Genomic DNA, 20,178 nt, shown 5'->3' on the forward strand with positions numbered 1-20,178 from the left:
GATGCAGCCATCAATTTTGCTACTGTTCTAACAGCTTGTGCCTGAAGTACCATTCCCACGTGGCTTTCCTAGGCCCTCAGATTTCAAACACTGCCAGGGACTTTTGTAATACACCTCACAGTAAATGTAAACACTGCTTAATGGATGGCTTTAATGCTGCCTTTCTGCTTCAAGGGTTTTGTGTTGGTCACTGCTGCAGTGCTGGAACTTGCCCCAGGGCTGCACGCAGGCTGCCATGCAGCCAAGAACTTAGGAATGAATCTGTGTCATTTGAGTTCATGTTGGTTATGGGTTTTTGGCTGTAATGCTGTGGTATTTTAAAAGATAGTACCGAGTCACCAAAACCAGCACTTACCTTGTAAATGCATTGGCTTTAAGGAGAATCTTTCTCAAGCGGATGGAATTTCTCTGTAGAGGGGAAAAAAGTGATTAGAGCACTCACTTATGGGAGCCCTACAGTCAGCAAAGAGTTGTGATTTATGAGCTCATCGCTAAACCTGCGAGGGAATTGAGCAGAGCAAGGATTTGAACCGGACTGGTTTCCCAATCATTGGTTCATGGTCTCAGTGTATCCTGTTAGTGCCATTTTATTTCAGAAGCCTCACTAAATATTCATGAAGTTTGGGATAAAATCCCCACAAGACAGCAGTTACAGGAGCCGGATGAGATACAGGCTGTTCATGCTGAAGCCCTTGATTCAAGTTGCTCAGAGAAATACCTCATGCTCGAGTTCCATCTCCCACACAGCAAGCTTATGTGCAGTGTTGCTCTCTGTTCAGCATGATATAGGAAAAAAAGACCCCAAAAGTCAAACTTGCTTTTTTTCCTACTCCAGTTCTGCTTAGCCCAATGTACTAGAAATGAATAACATTAAAATTGGGCCATACATTTGTATTCCTGTTTTCTCTCCAGCATCTCTACACTGGGTAAGCCTGCTTTTAAATTTGCTGCAGTTCATTTCAAGATTACCCTGGAAGGAGTGATTTCATTTATCTTCACAATGAAAGCTGGTGGGAATGGTGGCTTCCCCAGCGTTAACTGTATGAACAGAAAGTGGTGCTGTGAGGTCAAGAGGAAGCACAGGACCACAGTGCTCAAAATATTACCAAACTGTGTTGTGAAAACAGATGTGCTCTGCTGCTTCTTTCTGTGTATGGGGAATTTTCTCAAGACCTTCACATCAGTCATCTCTGACCACAAAGGCTTTTGTCTCTTCTTCCACTTTCCGCCTTTGAGAAATGATCATAGTTTTTTTTGTTGGCTCTTTTGTTTTTCCCCTTTCTCTCCATCAGGTGATCATTCAGTGGTTCAGGCTGTGACTCAACAGTTCCCATTCAGGACTTTATCCAAACACTGAACAACTGTGCTGTGCCATTGGAGTAGCATGAGAAGTTCTACGCATCGAGAGGTGACTGCATCAACTGCAGCAGGGCGCAGCTTTCAGCCTTGACTCCTTAAAGTCAGAGGTAAGTTTTTGGGTGGCGTAGAGTGATTGTGACATTTATAGCTAGGCCTTTTCTTAGGAATGATGGAGTTCTGTCAGTTGGTTGTAGCAGTTTTGTTGATTGGTTTCAAAATTGCACTTTTACTCTGCTGATTAGCTGGTATTCATGGCCAGCAGCGTGAACTAGGCAGTGTTAGAAGCATGATGTGTTAGTGCTGGGTCAGAGGACAGGGGATGTCAGTGCCTGGATCACAGCTGTAATGCTGTACCTGGCCTTGGTTACATTGCTGAAGGTCTGTGGAGTGCAGTTCTTCTGTGGAAAATGGAATTGTCATATTTGCCTACAACAAAAGAGTGCTACAGCAGGCTATCAGCTCCACTGGACTGTATACAAGAAGGTGCACAGAACTGCTCAGAAAGCTCTACGAGCTACTTGGGATTTGGGCTCGCATTTGTTTAGCTCCGCTAACTAAATTCCAATGTAACAATTGCAATAGATCCTTTGGTTCTTCTTTTATTTTGCATGCCATTGGAAAAGGACCTTCTAATCTATGCCCCAGGCTTAGCAGCCGTGCAGTCAGGAAAGGAACTGAACATTAGGGCTTGTGTCAGTTTGGACTGGAAATAACTGTGCAAAGGATTGTGAGATTTTGCTGTCTTCAAATGAGAAATGCACTTGAGCTTCAGTTTATCTTCGAATGTAACTTCAGTTCAAATCTTAGCTTCACATACTATATTTTGCCTTTTCCTAATAAAAAATCCATGTGGAAGTGACTAGAAATAGGAAGAAAACATCTAATTTGCAGAAAAATGCCTTGATGGTTGTGAAATGAGAGTGCCTGACAGACCGCCTCATGGTGTTTGTTTTTGCTCAGCTACAGTGAAGGCAGATTAAGCATAAATTACTCAGTGAGCAAATGCCTTGTTTTCTGTATAACTCCACCTCTTTTGGGCATTCTGCCTTGTCCCCACCCCTTGCACTTGTCTGCATGTCTTAATGGCAGTATTCATGCAGCTGGTAATTTATGTGGCTGAGGGAGAAGATTTACACAGAGCCTTCCCTTCAGTTATTCAGAAAATGTGAGATACAACATGTGATTTGTTGGGTCCCAAACTCCTAACTTAAAAGTCACGAACATCTAAGTGGCTGGGCTCGAGCAAGAGAAGTTTTACATGCAATAGCTGGAGTTAGAAGTTAGTTCTGAGCTCCTCACTTTACACCTAGTTACAAAAGTTTGTCTTCAAAATAAATACAATGCCTATTGTAACATAAGCACACAGTAATTTGGCTTTGGCTGAAGCAGTTCGATGCGCCGCTCTGGAAGACAGACGGAGCTGATCCAGTTACGGAGACCTACTTGATTCAGATGGTGTCTTGTGTCATAAACACGAATTGTTAATTTCATATTACTCATAACAGGCGCACTGTGAATGTTTGCAGCGTTTATAGGCTATCAGTTACAAATGTGATTATACCAGCCATTCCTCAGGACTGACACCAGTTTCAAATTAGAAGCTGACAGGCCTCACCTGCTCCTGAGTTCACCGACAGGTCACCTTCTTGTCATTTTGGCCGCCCCCCCTCAGAATGACATCTGTGTTCATAAAGGGATAGCGAGGGACTCTAAGTTGTTAGAATTGTTGAAGAATAAGAATAAGGTGTCATCTACTCCAATAATGTGGTACTCAACTTTGGCCTTTCAGATGGCGTGATGCTTGTAGCACCTGACAATGTTTCCAGATACAAGAATAGCTGGATTGGAGGGGCAGCAGTTGTTCCCTCTTCTACGCACCGATGCTAGGCATTCAGCTCAGTGCAAGAGCATAGACAATCTCAGAGCATTCAGCAAAGAGTTTCAAAATACCTTTATCTTTTTTACATAAAGGAATAGCACGTGAGCTTATATGACAACATTCAGTGGATGTTATTACACATTCAGATTTTAAAACAGCTTGTGAAAGGCAAAAAGTAAATACTGTACAGCAAACTACTTAGAAAAAATACCTTTAAAAAGGTATTTAAAAAATAGCCTTTTCAATCTGTTGGACATTTGCGTGAATCTCTGCATACTGTGAGTGGAGATGCAAACCATTATGTTATGTGGAACTGCCTTAGCACTTAAAAACTTACTAATGAAGATTTTTCACATTCACTCGATTATCTACTTCAGTTGAGATCGGGCAGTCCAATTACTCTGCCCAAATACTTCTCAGAACTCAGAAAAAGGGCATCCATCTTCCAACACAACTGCATAATTAGCTGATTTCTGTCAGGGAACACACGGAAATGTCAAATCCAAATAACCTCAGACTGTCCAGAATGGAGATTTGGGCTCCTCTGCAATACAAGTTTACTGAATAAGTGCACAAACCAATACATGCATACCTCAAATGGGACTTCTGTACATCTGTCTTCTTAACGCTTGGGTTCTACAGGAAGCTAAGCACGTGCATACATGTAAGCCCACTGAAGTTGCCTGGCCCATTGCTGCTGTATGTAGAGAGGCAGGTCTGTGGGTGAGCTCCCAGCTATGGGGCATGAAAGCTTTTCTCTGGGTGGCTCCAGGGGCTGGGCAGACTTATACTCACCTTGAGCTCAGTTGTGTGCTGGTGGAAAAAGAGCAGTCGTGTTCCTGAGAGAATGGGAAAGGATAAACAAGACGTTGAATTGCACTTTGCCAAATGAAGGGCTCAGAGCAGACAAGGAAAATCTTTTTTTCTTTTTCCCTCACTAAATGAGACCTTTATTTTTGTCTTAGACACAGTGGCTAGCAGAACTGTGAGGACATTCACAGTTATCATAGTTGCCATCATTCTCTGCAATCTGTCCTTGATTTTATTTTCTGCTTCAGGAAATATTATAGTATTGTTATTTTATCTATATTAAATAAAGCCAGGGCCTGACTCTTCGTGGTGTAAACAAGCATGACTTCAGGAAAGCAGTGCTGAATCACGCCATCTGTGTGTCTGATTCTTAATATAAAAAGGAACATGTTAATAGAGAGTAAACAGAAGTAAATATTTGTTATAGAAACTCATGAAACTCATGTTATCAACTCAGACACCCCCTCCAACATTTAGTAGGGAAAAAAAGCCCACCTATGGTAGATTTACAGAAGCCACCACTTTTTTTTTTTTTTAATTTTTTTTAATGATTTGGATATTGATCATTTTTAATCTTTTTCTCAGAACAACCGGGAGATCTATTATAGCTTGAGCCAGCCACGAAAAGCAGGTCCGTTCTTTAACCTGCCCCAATTCACTTGGACATATTTTATATCTCCAGGGATTCAGCCACAAAGTCCATTAGAGCATCAGATGCAGTGAGGTCAAATCAATTGTCCATACTGCAGACAAGGTAACCATCATTTACTGTAATTCTCCCCCGTCATGGTAGAGGAGAGGAAAGGTTAAAAGCTGTATTACCATGAGGCTGTCTCATCTATCTTTCAGTATATTGGTAATACCTAAACATTGCTTAAAGAACTGAATGCACAATCTTAGATGTGTGTTAAAATGGATTTAGAGGTTAGATTGCCAAATTTGCTAATGATGATTTCTTCAAAGAACAGCAGAAAAAAATAAAAATTTTAAAACAAAAAGCTTAAAATATATTGTTACGTCTGACATGACCGATCCAAAGCTATACTGAACATTCATCTCACAATGACCTGAATGACTGCTATTTATCCTTCCCTATACATAGATATATTTACCTATGAAGTAATTTGCTGTCATCTCTTTAAGGTGGAGATTCTACGACAGTCCAAAAACAAAAGAGGAAGTAAATTCAGGATGTATATTTTTGCACTGTAAATCAAGTCCTTATGTGTTTGCACTCTAGGATGGGCAATAATAATTGACTGAAGCAATCACTGCTGTGGGAAAACAAACGTCCTGGCAGTGTCGCATCTGAAGGTCAGGTCTGATGACACAGTAAGTACCTGAACTCTCACTGACTCCCAGGGAGGAGGCTGCTGAGCGCCTCCTGGAGCTCGCCTGGCAGGGACAGATTTACACAGCCACAGGGGCGGGGGGTGAGGATGCTTTTTTTGCTCCCACCTCCTTCTGTTGGGTCTGCAAAGTCATTTATTTCCATTACAGTGCCATGTTCTCTCTGGCTCCTCTGCTCGACATGTCAGCTGCATGAAACCAGAGAGAAAAGGCACTTCTGTGCTGCCAGGGACTGTGCATCCCTTCTCCTTCAAACAGTTGTGCTGGCCCTGATTTACTTCATGCAAGCTGGTGGGTGCACTGTTTGCATGAAGGGGAGCTGTGTCCACCCCGCACATGTGTGAAAGCTGTGGCACCATGGCCCAGATCTTGTCGGACACTGTTGAAACAGGAAGCAGTAAACCCAGCTTTATTCACTTGACTTGCTTATTTGCCTTTTCTAGGTTAATCTTTTCTCTTTCCCTGGATTTCTTTAATCCTGGGATGTTTTCATTAAGAAAGTGATTGAATGAAGAGGCATTTAGATTTTCTGTATTATGGAAATATTGTCACAGCTGTCAAGATCAGTCATGTAGTCCTTCTGCTTCAGAAGCTAAGTTCTAAGCAAACATACGCATCCATTTAAAGTAGAGGCAAAGGAATAAGGAGCCTAAAATAGTCACTGCAATACAAGTGTGTATTTCTGAGGCTGCCACATATTCTGACATATGCTTATGGAAACCATCTTGGGAGACTGCTTTTCCTCTTCTGTTTCCTCTTTTCATGACTTACCTTAATACAGACTCTCTGGGCTCCTTTTCCTCAGTCTGTGTTGCCCATCACTTCTGAATTCACCATTCTGAATGGTTATTCACAGGTCTTAAAAAACAGCTCAGATTGGCATCGTGCACTGGACGTAACAGAAAGCCTTTGGATCAGGAAAAATACTTATTGAAATCAGTAAGAGGAAAAGAGCTTCAAGTCCAGCCGTTAACACTTCGTTCTGGCCTTTTTCTCAGTAGATAAAAACATTGGCTTGGTGATGCCTACTCCTTTTCTTTTTAAGATCAATGCGACAAACCGAAGTTGTCCACTGAATTTGTTTGCTGTGTTAGCACTGCAGTTCACATTAGACTTTTAAAAAATGACTATTTGATTTTACAATAATTCCAGCCTGTGCAGCAAGTGAATGTATTTTTAAGGAAATCTGTTTAAGCAGGAAAATCACTAAGGAATTCCTCAGGAGTTATATATAGCTCTTAGTTGACAGACTCCCTTAAATAACTCCTTTTTCTATGTCTACAGTAATTAAAACAAAAGTTGTCCTTTGAGTATTTGCTGTTGGCAAGATGTATTTCGTTTAATTTTCTCCAAATGCTCAAAAGCTTTCTACATTTATGGGGAAGTAGTTTGGTCTTGTGAACATGAGAGAGATTCATATTATTTGAATTGGCCGTAAGGTAATATATTCCAGCATACATCTCTGGTTCTCCTGGTCACTTTGAGGGAGTGCAGAAATTGCCTGCTCATTGCATCAGTAGTCACTGTCCTGGAAACTGAGTTAATGGCATGACAGCTGTAGCACTGCAAACAACATCAGTGTGGGGCTTTGGGGATAAAATTCCCCTCTTAAGTAACTAAAGCAGGCAGTCCCGATTACAGAAAATGGTGACATTAAACAGAGCTGCTCCGAATGTGTGCATGAAACAAGCAGAAAAGTGCATTTGTGAGCAAGTCTTAGCCTGGGTGTAGCTTGCATTGTGTTGAAGCACAACTAATTCATGTTAAAGATGAAATGCAAAAGCTCTCCTAGGAGGCTGTCAGGGGGCATTGTCATTTTTGAAAAGTAATATACTCTTAAATGCTGCAATACATTTTAAAGAATGACATTGTACATCTACATGAAAATGGTCTGTGCTGTGCTACAGGCCACCAGAGAAGGCTTGAATGTGAAAAGGGTGGTATTGTTTGTGACCAGGTGAGTAACTATCAGCTTAGAAGGAATGTACAAACACAAACTAAATGCTTCACTAAATATTTTGGTATTTGCTCTTGGTTTGATTTTTGGGCTGAAATTTACTCATAGTTGAATTTTACTATTATTTGAATGCTCCTGAAGGGCTGAGGGAAAGCATGTCAACCAGTGACTGACGGATCCTGCTTTATACGCATCCATCTATCTACCTTGCTTATGAGTTTGTTCACTTCCTCAGATGATGGTTAAAAGTTCAGTGCGTATTTGACCAACGCGGTGAGAAAATGCAATGAAATGAAACATTAACTGGAAGTTCTTCCATTTTGCTCCATGTCCTTTTGAAACCAATGTGCCAGATTAACTGAAAGACAGAAAAGTAGTAGAAACATTTCTGTGCATTAGAAGAAAAAAAAATGTATTTAATTTTGCCTTCCTTGTGCTCAGTTCCAGCTGTGAATTTAGAAGTAATATACTCTGATTCTGAATGGAAAGCCTTGACAGAAACTGGCTTTAAACAAAAGTAAACTGATTTATTTTCTTTAGTAAAGTTGAGAAAAATGTAAGCTGTATGACAGGGAAAGGTTATATAGGAGTTATATAGTTATACAGGAACCTGTTAGCAATGTATTTTTTCCTATGGCTATTTGCTCATCACTGATCTTGACCATATCTCCTATGAACTCATTAACAACTCTTAGTATGAAAAAGCACCTCTTAAATAATTTACTATAAACCAGAAGTAATATTGAGCATCTGTAAATATGACCTTCCTTTGCTGGATTTGTTTCTCTTTTCATTTTTTCTTCCTGGATCTGTCCTGTTCTGTTTGAATATCCATGAAAGGAGCCAAAGAAATGGGAACTCACCTGTGTGGTGATATCAGTCGTCTTACTCACAGATATTCTACAGCTTGTCCTGTTTTCCACTTCCTCTTACCTGGTCCTTTCATAACTCAGTCTCTCTGGTGGGAGCCAATGGGTCTTACCAATGTAATTTATACAGCAGTTGATGATTTAAATGGCAAAAATCCAAAATGCTTTTTGAAAATGTAAGTAAGTCTTTCTGGATCTCATTAACAAAAGTTCTTGATTGACTACAGCAGGAATTTTTTATTTTCTTTTTTAAACCATTCATTTTATTCATGAGATTCAGCTGTTGCCTTCCAAAAATACTGTGGAACTGTTTTGTTGTTTTTTGGTTTTTTTTCCCATTGTCTTTTTGTCCACTGGACTCAGCCTAAACCTTCTTAGTGGTCATATATAGGATGATACCAGTCATGAGATCTCATGACCACCAACCACACAGACAAGATAAACACTGCAGCAGGAGTTTTGCAGTACAGCAGACTTGTTTCCATCCTGAGACCGAGACGCTTCTAAGCATGCATTTAAAAAACAAAAAGGGAGGTTAGAATGCGGAGTTGTACATTAGGGCCAAACATTTGCTCATGAATAACAGCTTAGCTACTTTACTGTTCGATTCTAAATGTATGAAAATCAAAACATGTCAACTTTACCTTGTCCAACCTGTGAGAAAATAGTGGAACCAGCTTGGCTCCATTTGCGAATAGCTGAGGCTCTCTGATGGTAAAGAAACAACTTGTGTGTTAATTTGTGGGTAAAGTTATTCTGATGGAGATTATAACAGTGTGAATTAGTGGAGTCATAACTTAAGGAGCTATTAGGTCTTGCTGACCTTCTTCCTGCATAAATTTTGACCCTTACTACTACTAAATTGAATTTTCTAAGTAAGAACTGACTTGTACTGGTGTTAAGTACTGGACAAGTTTATTTTATTACAGTTCTGTAAAACCCCACTGGTATCTACTCCTTTATTTTGGATTTGGAATTATAATGTCAGGAAAGTATGGGGTAAAGCAATGGGTGGTGGTGGATCCAGTTGCATGCTCTGCTCTGTTTAGTACCTTTTTGCCAACAGGATGTGAATTATGCAGGTGGGCCTGAAAAGCCTCCTGTTGATCTCTCAAGACATCACTTGATGCGATCAGCATACCTGGCACCTGTTTTGGAAGGAACAGGTAAGACATTTTGCCATTTTAATAGTAAACACTGTTACTGTATGCCATTTCATCATCCCTATCAGCTGAGGCATATGCTTTTTCAGGTGGCTGACTGGTACATTAATCTATGTGCACCCTAGTTGGTGTTTCTATGAGCAAAGCCACGTCTTCATTGCCCTCAGAGAAATTGCTTACTGGCATCCCTACTGTGCTTTTCAGTCCAGCATTGCCAGTGTTTTGCGTGCACACTTTTCTAGTTAATGTACATCCTTAGATTTGGCTGAGAAGTAGTGAGATATTTGGGTAGGTCCTGAATGGAGCACAAAGTATGCTTTCTGTACCATCTCAGCTTCTGGTTTTAAAATGGTGCATTTTAGGGCAGTATGACAGAGCTCTGAGGTAAAATCAGAGACTCCCAAGAAACAAAATGAGCAAAAATATACCAACTAGACTTCCTCTACTTTCCTCTCATTTGCTCTTTTTATCTTAAGTACCTGCTTTATTGGAGGACAGTACATTAATCTGTCGTGCCATAAGCCAGACTCTAAACGTAGCTTGATCAATTTTGGGGTGAAATTTAGCTACACTGTCTAAAAATGCTTATTGGTCTCCATGGATTTGAGCTGAATTTATTTAATATAAAGTGCAATATAAAAAGCCTTCTCTGCAGTTAATTAGCCTCCAGGTTATTGCAAGCCCAAAGGCAGTGTATTTGAGTTTTCACTGTAACTTGCAATGATCAGCAGTATTTAATTCTTACATTACACAAAGTAGATGGCACATCCTTATCTGGCTACTGCAAATCCATTGTTTTTAGGCTCTATTCTAATATTTTTGGCTCTTAAAAACGTCACTAACGTGGGGAAATTTGCTGAAATCAGTTATGTTATGAAATGACAGCAGCAGTAAAGCTGTATGTTCCTCCTGAATCATACTTGCCGAAGGCAAGATTTGTTTGTTATATTATAAACGTACAACAAATCGGGCTTATTCAGACTCATCTGGGATAGGGCTGACCTAAACTTATTAATTATTCCTGTTTCCCAAGGAGACAACATGAGCTTTACTTCATTGGATAATCCTGCTTTCTCAGGAAACATTTACCCATGTTCCAATCCCCAGTTAGCAGCGGCAGGCAGGAGCTCTTTAGTGGTTAGAGAAGTGGCAGAAGGTTAAATCATCTGACTTTGATGTTGTGTTGATTGTTTATCCTGAGTGTACAGTAAGATCTTAAACAAAAAAATCAAAGCAGCAAAGTGGGTGTATTCAGTGCTGGACAAACAGAGCTGACAAGTTAAAGAATATGTGAACGTATTAAGCTGAGACCAAAGTGCTTCATTTATAATGGAGATTACGGTAAGGAACAAATGAAGTTGTCTAAATGTCTCTTGAGCCTTAATTCTGGTTTGGCCACAAGTTAATAACGCGACCAGCACTTAACAACAAAATGCAGGGTTGTATTATCTTTTAGCAAATGCCAGTCATGTGCAATCCAAGCGGGTCAATTACCAGCAATTCTCTGAAGATCTCCCGAAACCTCAGAAGAGTTAGAGATGCCAAGAAAATGTCCAGATGCACAGAGACATAGCAACAGAAACAGGGCTCAAAACAATTTGCAGAAATGGAACTTAACCATGAGAGGGAAGAACCCGGCCTGATTTCCATTTCATTAAATATTTATAGGGATACATACATGTAATGTGATTCTAAATTATAGAAAAAGCATGAATGGAACTGGTTCTGTTCCACTCACACTTTAATCTTTCAAGTGTGTGGCATCTGGCAGGGGTAACAAACAAAGGCTTTTTTTTTTTTTTTTTCCCTTCTACTAACATCCTAGACATATGAAAATTAAGATGTATTTTGACTAATTCCAAATTGTTATGAGGGAAGGAGGGAGCGAGAAAGGAAGGAGAGAAGAGAGAAAGGAAGGCAGGTTGGGAGGAGGAAGGAGGGGGAAAGAAAGATGGAAGGAAGGAGGGGATGGGGGGGGAGGGAAAAGGAAATGAAGGGAGGGAAAGAAGGAAGGGAGAGAGGAAGGAAAGAGGGAGGGAGGGAAGAAGACAAGGAAGGGAGGGAGGAAGGAACAAGGAGGGAAGGGAGGAAGGAGAGAGCAGGCTTTCACATACTTACCCTGCTTAAAAGTGTCTGTGTTTCATTATGCACCCACACTGAAAGTGATGGCCAACAACAATGCGGGGAAAAAAAAGTATTTTTTTTTTTTTCCCCCCCAAAACAACAACAACAAAGCACAGGAAGATCAGTGTCTAAAAAATAACCAGAACACTTTCTTCTCTGCAACCATCCCTCTGACTGCAAGGCAATCTCAGCCTTGTGCAGGTAAACTGATTGGGTTACGTGTCTTTGGTTGGCCTTGCACTACACCCTCCCCCCCCCCCCCCCAACATTCCCAGCGCTCAGGCTCAGCTTTCTGCAAAGTCTCACAGATCTCTTTTAACACCAGAGAAACTCCTTGCTCTGCCTCCAAACATGTCAGTTTCTCTCCCTGTGATCTGCTGTCCTGCATCCTCCTTCTACTGCTGCAGAAGAGGAAGCTATGTTAGTCTGCTCAGACTGAACCACAGTGCCGATTAGCTGACAATCAATTAGAGAATGACTTATTAAGTGGCAGAAGAGGATGCATCACGTGGTCACATATAAAGGCAAAACCTTTAGTAAAATGAGAGCTTAAAAATGTCACGAAGATGTTTGTGATCAATGTGAGGAACTGGAGGCCACCACTGGAAGCTGCTTTGGTACATAATGGGTTCGGATATGTTGAAACAGAACTCGGAGTCAGAAACATACAGCTCTGAAGAAATCCCTTTGAGAAGAAACAGAAAACTAACTGAAACCAGTGTTAGTAGGAGCTGTAGATAAGATTATATATATCAGATTTAGAGAGTTCCTCAGAGGAAAATAAAAACATCTCACTGTAAAAACATCAGCTACAGTAACAAAGTGAAAAGGCTTGCAAGTGCATAGATCTTTTCATATCCAATTTTGGAAAACCAAACTATGCCTCCATGATCTGTTGTATTTTTGTTGCAGGTTTTAACCCATCTGTACAGCTTTAGGATTAATAGACGTTATCCAAAACAAGTATAAAGATGCAGCACCTCATTCAGCGTAATGACTGCAATTTTCAGTGTATTTATTCCATTTTCTGCTGGGATCACGGATGGAGCAAAGATTAGAAAACAATATGGCAGGAACTCTTGATGCTAAACATTCAAGGTATGTATCACAGACTGTCTCAAATTCTCTGACTTTTTAGGTTTAAATCCTTTCAAAGCTTTCCTGAAGTTTTTGGTCCATTTTTGGCAAGGTATATACGACACAGACAGAAGAGTCATGGAAGACTCACACGCTTAAGGTTTAATTTTACATAGAGCAAGTCATTCTCCATCAAAACTAAGGTGTTGCATGTTTATTTACAGACCAGGCTCCAGTAGTAATGTGTATTCGTCATGCAAACTGATTTGAATTTAATTCTAAACCCTGTTTTGCACCAGGAAAACATGAGTTTCATTTTACTCGTCTCTGTTTTCAATTATAATTTGACAAAAGAAATAACTACATTGCCTATTTGATTTGCCAGAACTTTATCTTAGCACCACCTGTTGAGCCCTCGGCACTTGAATCCTGACATATAGCAGAGAGCAAAATTACACAGTTGGCACATTGACTCGTAAGGATGCCAACAAAAGCATAATATATCCTTTGTACTCAAAGTACAACAAAATATATATTAAGCTACCAACTGCAAAGGTTTAAGAAAACCACATTTAATTACACACGAATATATCTTTCCAACAAATAACTCAGTAGAAAAAATGGTATGGAAGTTAGAAAGGACCCTTTTTGTATGATTTGCACTGGTAAATGCTGCAAGCTCAAAGTAAAGGAAGTTTCACAATATCTCAGATTTATATGAGAGGTGGCAAGGGGATAGCTGGCTAGTTTATACAAATAGATGTGTTCAATGCTATCAACTTAGTTTAAATGAAAGGTCCCGTGTTTGTTTATGGTGTTTACGTTTGTTATGGCTGACCTAGCACAGCAGGACTCTCAGCACTCATCCCAACCAAATCCTTGCTATTGCCAATGGGAGCAAAGCAGTAAGAATCTGCTTCGTTCCCGAAGTTTACTTCTATAAAGCACCTCTTTGCCTCAACAGTCCTCGCAATTGCTTTTCTAGCACTGGAGCTCTTCTGACCCAAGAGGGAGCAGCACTTGAAGTGAGACAGGATGGGACAATGGGGATGAGGCAAAGCTGCCCCTCCAGGTCTGCGGAGGTCTCCAAGGTCCCGTCTTGTCACAGGGCTAATAGAGACAGCCCCTGCAGGAATGGGCTTTTAACACAAAGCACAAAGGAAAGACCACTAAAACTCTGTACAAGGACCCAAATGCATTAATTTAAATGAAGTATCTATAAAATCTCTGATAGTGAAGCGTAGCTTTTAAATAGTTTGGAAGGAAAAAAGAAACCTCAACTTCCCGGCTTTGTCAATGAACAAACAAACCAGCTGTGAATCACAGAGCAACCAAAGGATTTTACTTACTGGGACAGCTTTTGCACTCTTAAAGTAGTTCAGCTGATGATGCAGAATCACAGAAAATTAGGGGTTGGAAGGGAGCTCTGGAGAATCAAGTCCAACCCCCACTGAACACAGGGGTTAGATCACCCTCCTCGACCTGCTGACCACGTTCTTTTTAATGTGCCTCAGGATTCCAGTGGTCTTCACGGCCACAGGGGCACGCTGCTGAGTCACGGCCAACCTGCTGACCACCAGCATCACCCAGGTCCTTCTCTGCAGATGGTTTTTCCAGCAGATCAACCCCATACTGTACTGATACATGCGTTTAATCCTCCCCAGGTACAGGACTCTGCACTCACCTTTGTTGAACCTCATCAGATTCCCCTCTGCTCAGCTCTGCAGCCTGCCCAGGTCTCACTGAACGACAGCACACTTCTGGTGTGCCAGCCACTCCTCCCAGGTTTGTATCATCACAGAACTTGCTGAGGATGCTGCCCGTCCATTTGTCCAGTTTACTGATCTGAAGATGTTCAACAAGACTGGACACAGTACCGATCCCAAGGGAACACCAGCTAGACTGTGCTGCTGATCATAACCCTCCCTCTGTGCCGTGCCATCAGCCAGTTCTTTGATATGAATTTTGAACAGTACATACACATACACAACCAAGAAAGTTCAATGAGTCAACTCTGAAAGTGGAGCATTTCAAATTGCATCCAGAAAAACTGAGAATATTTTTACATATTAATTAGTTTCTAATCAGTACGTTGCAGTAACCGGCATTCAGCAGAAGCTCCACATTTGAGGGTTCAACTTGATTGGCCGCAGCCTTCAGCAGTCTGACGTAGCGAGATCAGCTTCGAGCAGGGCATGGATTGTGTTGACATCGATTAAATTAAAAGGTATGAAATTCAACTTCACTTCTTATTGATATAAAGGCTGGAATTTTGCATTCGCTATTTGCAATTGTTTGTAGGTATTATTTTCATAATAATTATATGCAAAAGCATTTATTATTATTTATTTACTAATCCATATGTGGTCATACTAAAGCGTACTGGATGCCTGCAGTATAAACTCCATTATCCAAGGAAAGATGTTTATTTAAAACTCTAAAATGGTGGTTTGAAACACACACCAATATCTTTAATTCTTCTGTGCTGGAAATGTAAAATGACAATTGCTAATGAGAAAAACTTCCCTGCAAAGCTGTAATAGAAACTGTAAGAAGGCTTGCTAAGAGATAGACCACGTTTAGGAAAGCCAAATCTAGTTGATCTCACCTTCTCAATTCCAAATATCCTTTGTGGTAACTACGTTTCATTTAGAAAAATAAGTGCAAAGGAAGTACAGACATGGCAGGTAGTTTGGCATCAGCCACTTCTATATTTCTCAATGTGTAGAAGCCAAGAAAATGTTCCAGAATTTAATTCCTTTCAGATAGGTGAGCTCATGTAAACGTTGCTTCTGATGAAGGCTACAGATGAAATATCTGGATGTTGTTCCAAATAAGGCATTAAATGTCTCCTGCAATAGAATCCATCGTGCTCTCCTACTTTCTCCCTTGTACAAAATAATTACAAACTATGAAATCACACTGTAGAAATCTAAAGATGCTTTCCATAAAGTAGTAAGAAAACTCAGTCCAGAAAAGCCCAAGTTGTTCTCTGCCTACCATGGTAGCTCCGTCATTCCCATTCTTCAGCTGCATTTCAGGTAGCCCCACAAAGACACTGAAAAGATAGGAGTTGAAGAATTGTCATTTTCTTGTCTGCCAGAGGTGCAAGGAAGCTGCAGACACAGAACAGCAGCCTGAGAGCTCTACCGGTGGCTTTTTCTTCCTCTGCTGATCTCTAGGAAAAGTCAGAGTTTAGCATTTCAGGTTTAAACTCAAATTTGTGCATGTACAACCACCACAAAAAGTAGATTACAGACAGCTCTGCAAAAGGCAGCACCATTTGAGACAATCTTTGATGTCTGCTTTGAGTAACCAAAACGCCTTGGATACATACAGCCTTACTGAACTGCTGTATGAGCGTAATGTACTTAGGAATTAATCTCAGTGCACTTTCTTTGAACCACCTATGAAAGCTCTACATCCAGAATAATATTCACTACTGCCTTCTACAGAGTTTTTGCTGGAACGTGTCCTGTTCTGCTTCCTTCCCATCATCATCACATCATCTCCCCTGCAACCAAAGCCTTTTATAGTTTTGGAAACTGGCTGAGATTGACCCAGTAATGTGCACCCAAAAGAAAGTGATTTCCTGCCTTAAATAAGTGTTGCATTCAGAGGAATTTAATGTCACTGTCATCCTCGTAGCTGGCAGGACGAGTCACCAGTTTGCTGACCAAGGCTGTCAGGGAGGCACACGCTGCGCTAAGGGGCGCTACCAAGGGCGATGATTTCATGTGGCAGCACCCAACACTGGCTGTTTGCGTTGGCCATTGCCCATTTCAGCAGCGATATGGACTTGGCAATTTCAGGAACGCTCATGAAATTATTACCTTGAATCGTCTTCAAAGAGCTGCCCTGATTTATGATTGTCTTAGAGCACATTTAAGCACATTTACCCATTCCAAGGGATACCCAATACACGAGGGAGTTTTCCCTTTCTTCCTAGGGCTGTAAAAACAAAACCAGGATGTTTCTTGCCAAACTTGCTCACAGTTTGCATGGATTTGGTTGGACAGATGTGCTGGAAAACTACATGCAGATTTTGAGTCGCAGCCCGTGCACCTCCTTACATCTCAGCAGTGCTCCCATCAGCTTCCAACACAGATCTCTAGCAGAACTCTGCTTTTGTTTGGATTTCACGTTAAGAAAAACAGGTTGTAAGAAACTGGTTGTCATTTTGGATCTGTACAACACACCCAGTTTAATTCACTGGACTCAGTAACTAAGGACTTCTGCTCTGCTTTTCTCGCCGACTCTCTTGCAGGGTTTCCTATTACCTGCACAAAACTCTCTTTCTCAGCACAGCTGCCTCCGCCGGCCGTGCACTTTCACCAGCGATGCACACGCTGCAGCTCACTGCGCTCTTTGGTCTCCACCGACGTTCACCAACAGCTGAAGAATGTCAGTGGGTGCCGTTGCTTCCACACGGAAGAACTGGATTTGCAGCTCCCCGGGACACACAGACCCCGGGCTGTGAAGGGATTCCCCGTTATTGCCCCCCCGGCTCTGGCCGCCCTGCAGGCTCTCCGTGCGCCCAGCAGAGGGCGCTGCCGCCCGCTCCCACAGCGAGGGGTTTCCTCCCCTTTGTCAGAGCGCCGGCCAAAAGAAACATTTCACTTCATCCGTTCCGTGTTGGTTTTTTAAATCTAAACTTGAAAGCTGAGACCGCTTTCACATAAGGAGCCCGTTTAATGTAGAAATCACATGGCATGAGAGCATGGAAACAGACCAAGAGTGGGAGGGAAGGAATCGGTGCTGGATAATTGCTGCTATCGCTATCTGATCGTGCAAAGCAGCCGCTGCAAAAGGCCGTTCCCTTGGCATTAGGTAGGAATTCACCCTGCCCGACAGACTGCAGGGACATCGGCTGCTTCAGGTGTCCTCCTATAGCAAATAATTACGCTCAAGGTAATCACACACCCACAGAGCAGCTGAGTTAGTCAGTTGAAACAAGAAGGACCGGAGGTAAGTTAAGCCCTGCTCCCAGTGTCTGACCAAATCTGTGTCTAAATGAGGGAAGCACAACAAGCCAGTCCCCTGAGGTTCCCACCTTAGAGCAGGAAGTCTGCAGGGTGGCAGAAACATCACCTCAGCCCTGGAAGCCACGTGCTGCAGCAAGGCAAGGTGTCTCCTGTGATTCTTTAACATACATGGGCACCCATTTGCTGCTGTTGTGTATAAGAGCAGCACCTCCAGCTGCCAGGAATCCAGCTCTGCTGCGTGGAAGAAAGCACTGCGAGGCACCTTCCCAAAAGGTTCCTCTGTGGCTCATTTGTGAAGGGCTGTGACTATTCATGCTGACTTCTGAGCTCGGAAAAAGCAAAGAAGGAAAAAATAAGAGGAAATACATCAGCAATGCTATTTTCTTTCTCCATCAAACAGAGACCTCCCTCCCATTTCTATGCATTAGTTTGCTTCCTTTCCCTGTGGTATAAAGAAAAAAGATGAGCCATAAAGTTAGCAATAGAAGCAGTACTAAAGGGAAAGCAATCAGGGATTTGTAGAGGACAGGTACGCATCCAAAAGTTACCTGTTAACAAGGCTGGCTGCTGGGAGAATCCTGGGGAATCCAGAAGAAGGGAGCTGTTGCTCATGGGACGGCCTTAGAGATCTGGGTATTCCATCATCCATGGACTCTCTTCTGCCCAAGCTGTTGGATCTGAAACTTGTCTGCAAACAGGTTCCTTTATAAGGCCTTCAAAGGCTCCTCCTCTTCAGGTGGGTGTCCATATGAGGGCATTTTGAGATGCACCCAGGTGGTCAGGTTAAAGATACAGACAGGGGAGTGGGACCTGCCATAGCAATCTAATGTCATCTATCAGCTGCCTTTTAAGAGGTATCAGAGACCTAATCTGCATTCTACAAAGCAGCTACAAAAAAGGACCAGTGATGCTAAATAACAGCTCAACTGAGCCATTAGTATATTTAGCACAGACTTTTCTTAGATTTATTCCAAGACAAAAGGGTTCTTTGGTCATCTCTGTTGGCAGTACAGAACAGAAAATGCCATTTTGCATGAGTTAAAAACAAGTAGACCCTTTTGACTGATGGAAATTGCTTGCTTTAAGCAAGTGACATACGATACACATAATAGGAATAAACAGAGTATTTATTTAATCAAAAGTAAAAAAAAAGAAGTCTTTGACTTCACATCCTTAAATAGCATTAAGACAAATTGTCTGGTGGCTAATGAACAAAAAGAATACACGTGCCTTGTGTTTGAACCCCTACTGAAACTTTGGATCAGTCATACTGCCTGGGAAGAGACAATTGCGGATTAATATTATGCCTAGGATGTGTCCCTGCTTTGCTCCAGGTCTGGCCTATTTTCCTGTGTTCTTATCCTCAGAATCTAGATAACACAGTTCAGAAAACATTGGAATGATTTCCCAAGGAGTGCACATTAGTGCATGCAAAACAAAGCAGCTCAAAGCCCACTAACTTGTTCACATCAACAGAACAGACATAAAAAGAAAAGAAGAAAACAATTGAAGACCTAGTGCTTCCTTTGCTCCATCTGTTTGTCACTGTGTGATGGGCCTGAATAGCAGGAGCTGGCAGGGCATGGCTCTCAAGCTTTAAGACCAACCTCTAGACAGGCTGCTTCCAACAGGTAACTGAAAGAGGGAATGGGGCTGTTTCATATTGATGAATTTAAGCATAATCATGAGGAATTGTGTGTGTGTGAAGTTCTCATAAGAGATTTTTCAAGCATGTACTACACCAGCTGGTTGCTACACCAGCCCTCTAAATGAACTGTTTTTCCTAGCAACAGTTCCTAGACAATAAGTTCATGCCTACTGAAGAAGGCTGGCATCGTGGGCTAATCAGAGAAAGAAGTGGTTTCTTGATCCTGAATGAGAGATGATAGGTAGGATGAGGGGAAACTATGGATGGCTTTGAAAGCGAAGACAAGCTGCTTATATCAGATAGAGAAAGAGTTTTATATTTGATAGTCAAAGGGATGAGCTAGGAAATGAATCTGCAGCGCTATGCAGTATAGAATCATCCCTGAAAAACTGCATTTGTCAAAACCAGAGGAAGGGATATTGCAGTAGTCAGCTGAGCTTTGTGATATTTTACATATACATTAATTCTTGTGTAATAATCATCATATAGTAAATTTTGTAGCTTACAATTAGCATAATTATTTGTAATGTTTTTGGAAACTTGAAGCGAGTGACATTGTGAAGCTGACATTTTGTTGGATATTTCTCATAAAATTCTGTTGCAACATTCATGTAAAAATTCCAGTTTTCTAAAAGAAGAAAATGATACACTTAACATCCATTTTATATGCATCTCTTTTTGGCTAAAGCTTTTCATTTAAACACAGTACCTGAGGGCATTCGGCGCTCATATCCACAGCATGTTACGCAGTGACTTAGCCGGTGGTCTTGGTTTATTCCTCTCCAGGCTCTGCTGGCAGGAAAGAGGTTGTCCGTTACAACTTGGAGATCACTCTGGAAAATCTGTACGCTGGATACCATGTACATCAGGTCACTGGCATGCCACCTCCTAGACACGCAGATGTAACAGCACTTCTACACTTAGTTTGGAATGGTGTTAGCCTATAGCTGTTCTGGC

General features: G+C 41.5%; 1 long non-coding RNA gene across 2 annotated transcripts in view; it reads right to left on the reverse strand.

The window, feature by feature from the left end:
* The window catches only part of LOC107317169 (uncharacterized), a 124,117-nt gene that overhangs the window by 1,354 nt on the left and 102,585 nt on the right, over window positions 1–20,178 (reverse strand). Inside the window, exons 14-16 of one of the 2 annotated variants that reach the window (XR_014932622.1) lie at window positions 7,562–20,010; window positions 6,170–6,287; window positions 356–5,777 (exon numbers count right to left, since the gene is read on the reverse strand). This is a non-coding gene — a long non-coding RNA (uncharacterized LOC107317169). Of the gene's footprint in view, window positions 1–355; window positions 20,011–20,178 lie in introns of both variants that reach the window. The other variant, XR_014932623.1, reaches the window with a different exon arrangement.

Source organism: Coturnix japonica, chromosome 11, assembly GCF_054131305.1.
Source record: "Coturnix japonica strain WE chromosome 11, WE-NBRP24, whole genome shotgun sequence".
Classification (NCBI taxonomy): domain Eukaryota; kingdom Metazoa; phylum Chordata; class Aves; order Galliformes; family Phasianidae; genus Coturnix; species Coturnix japonica.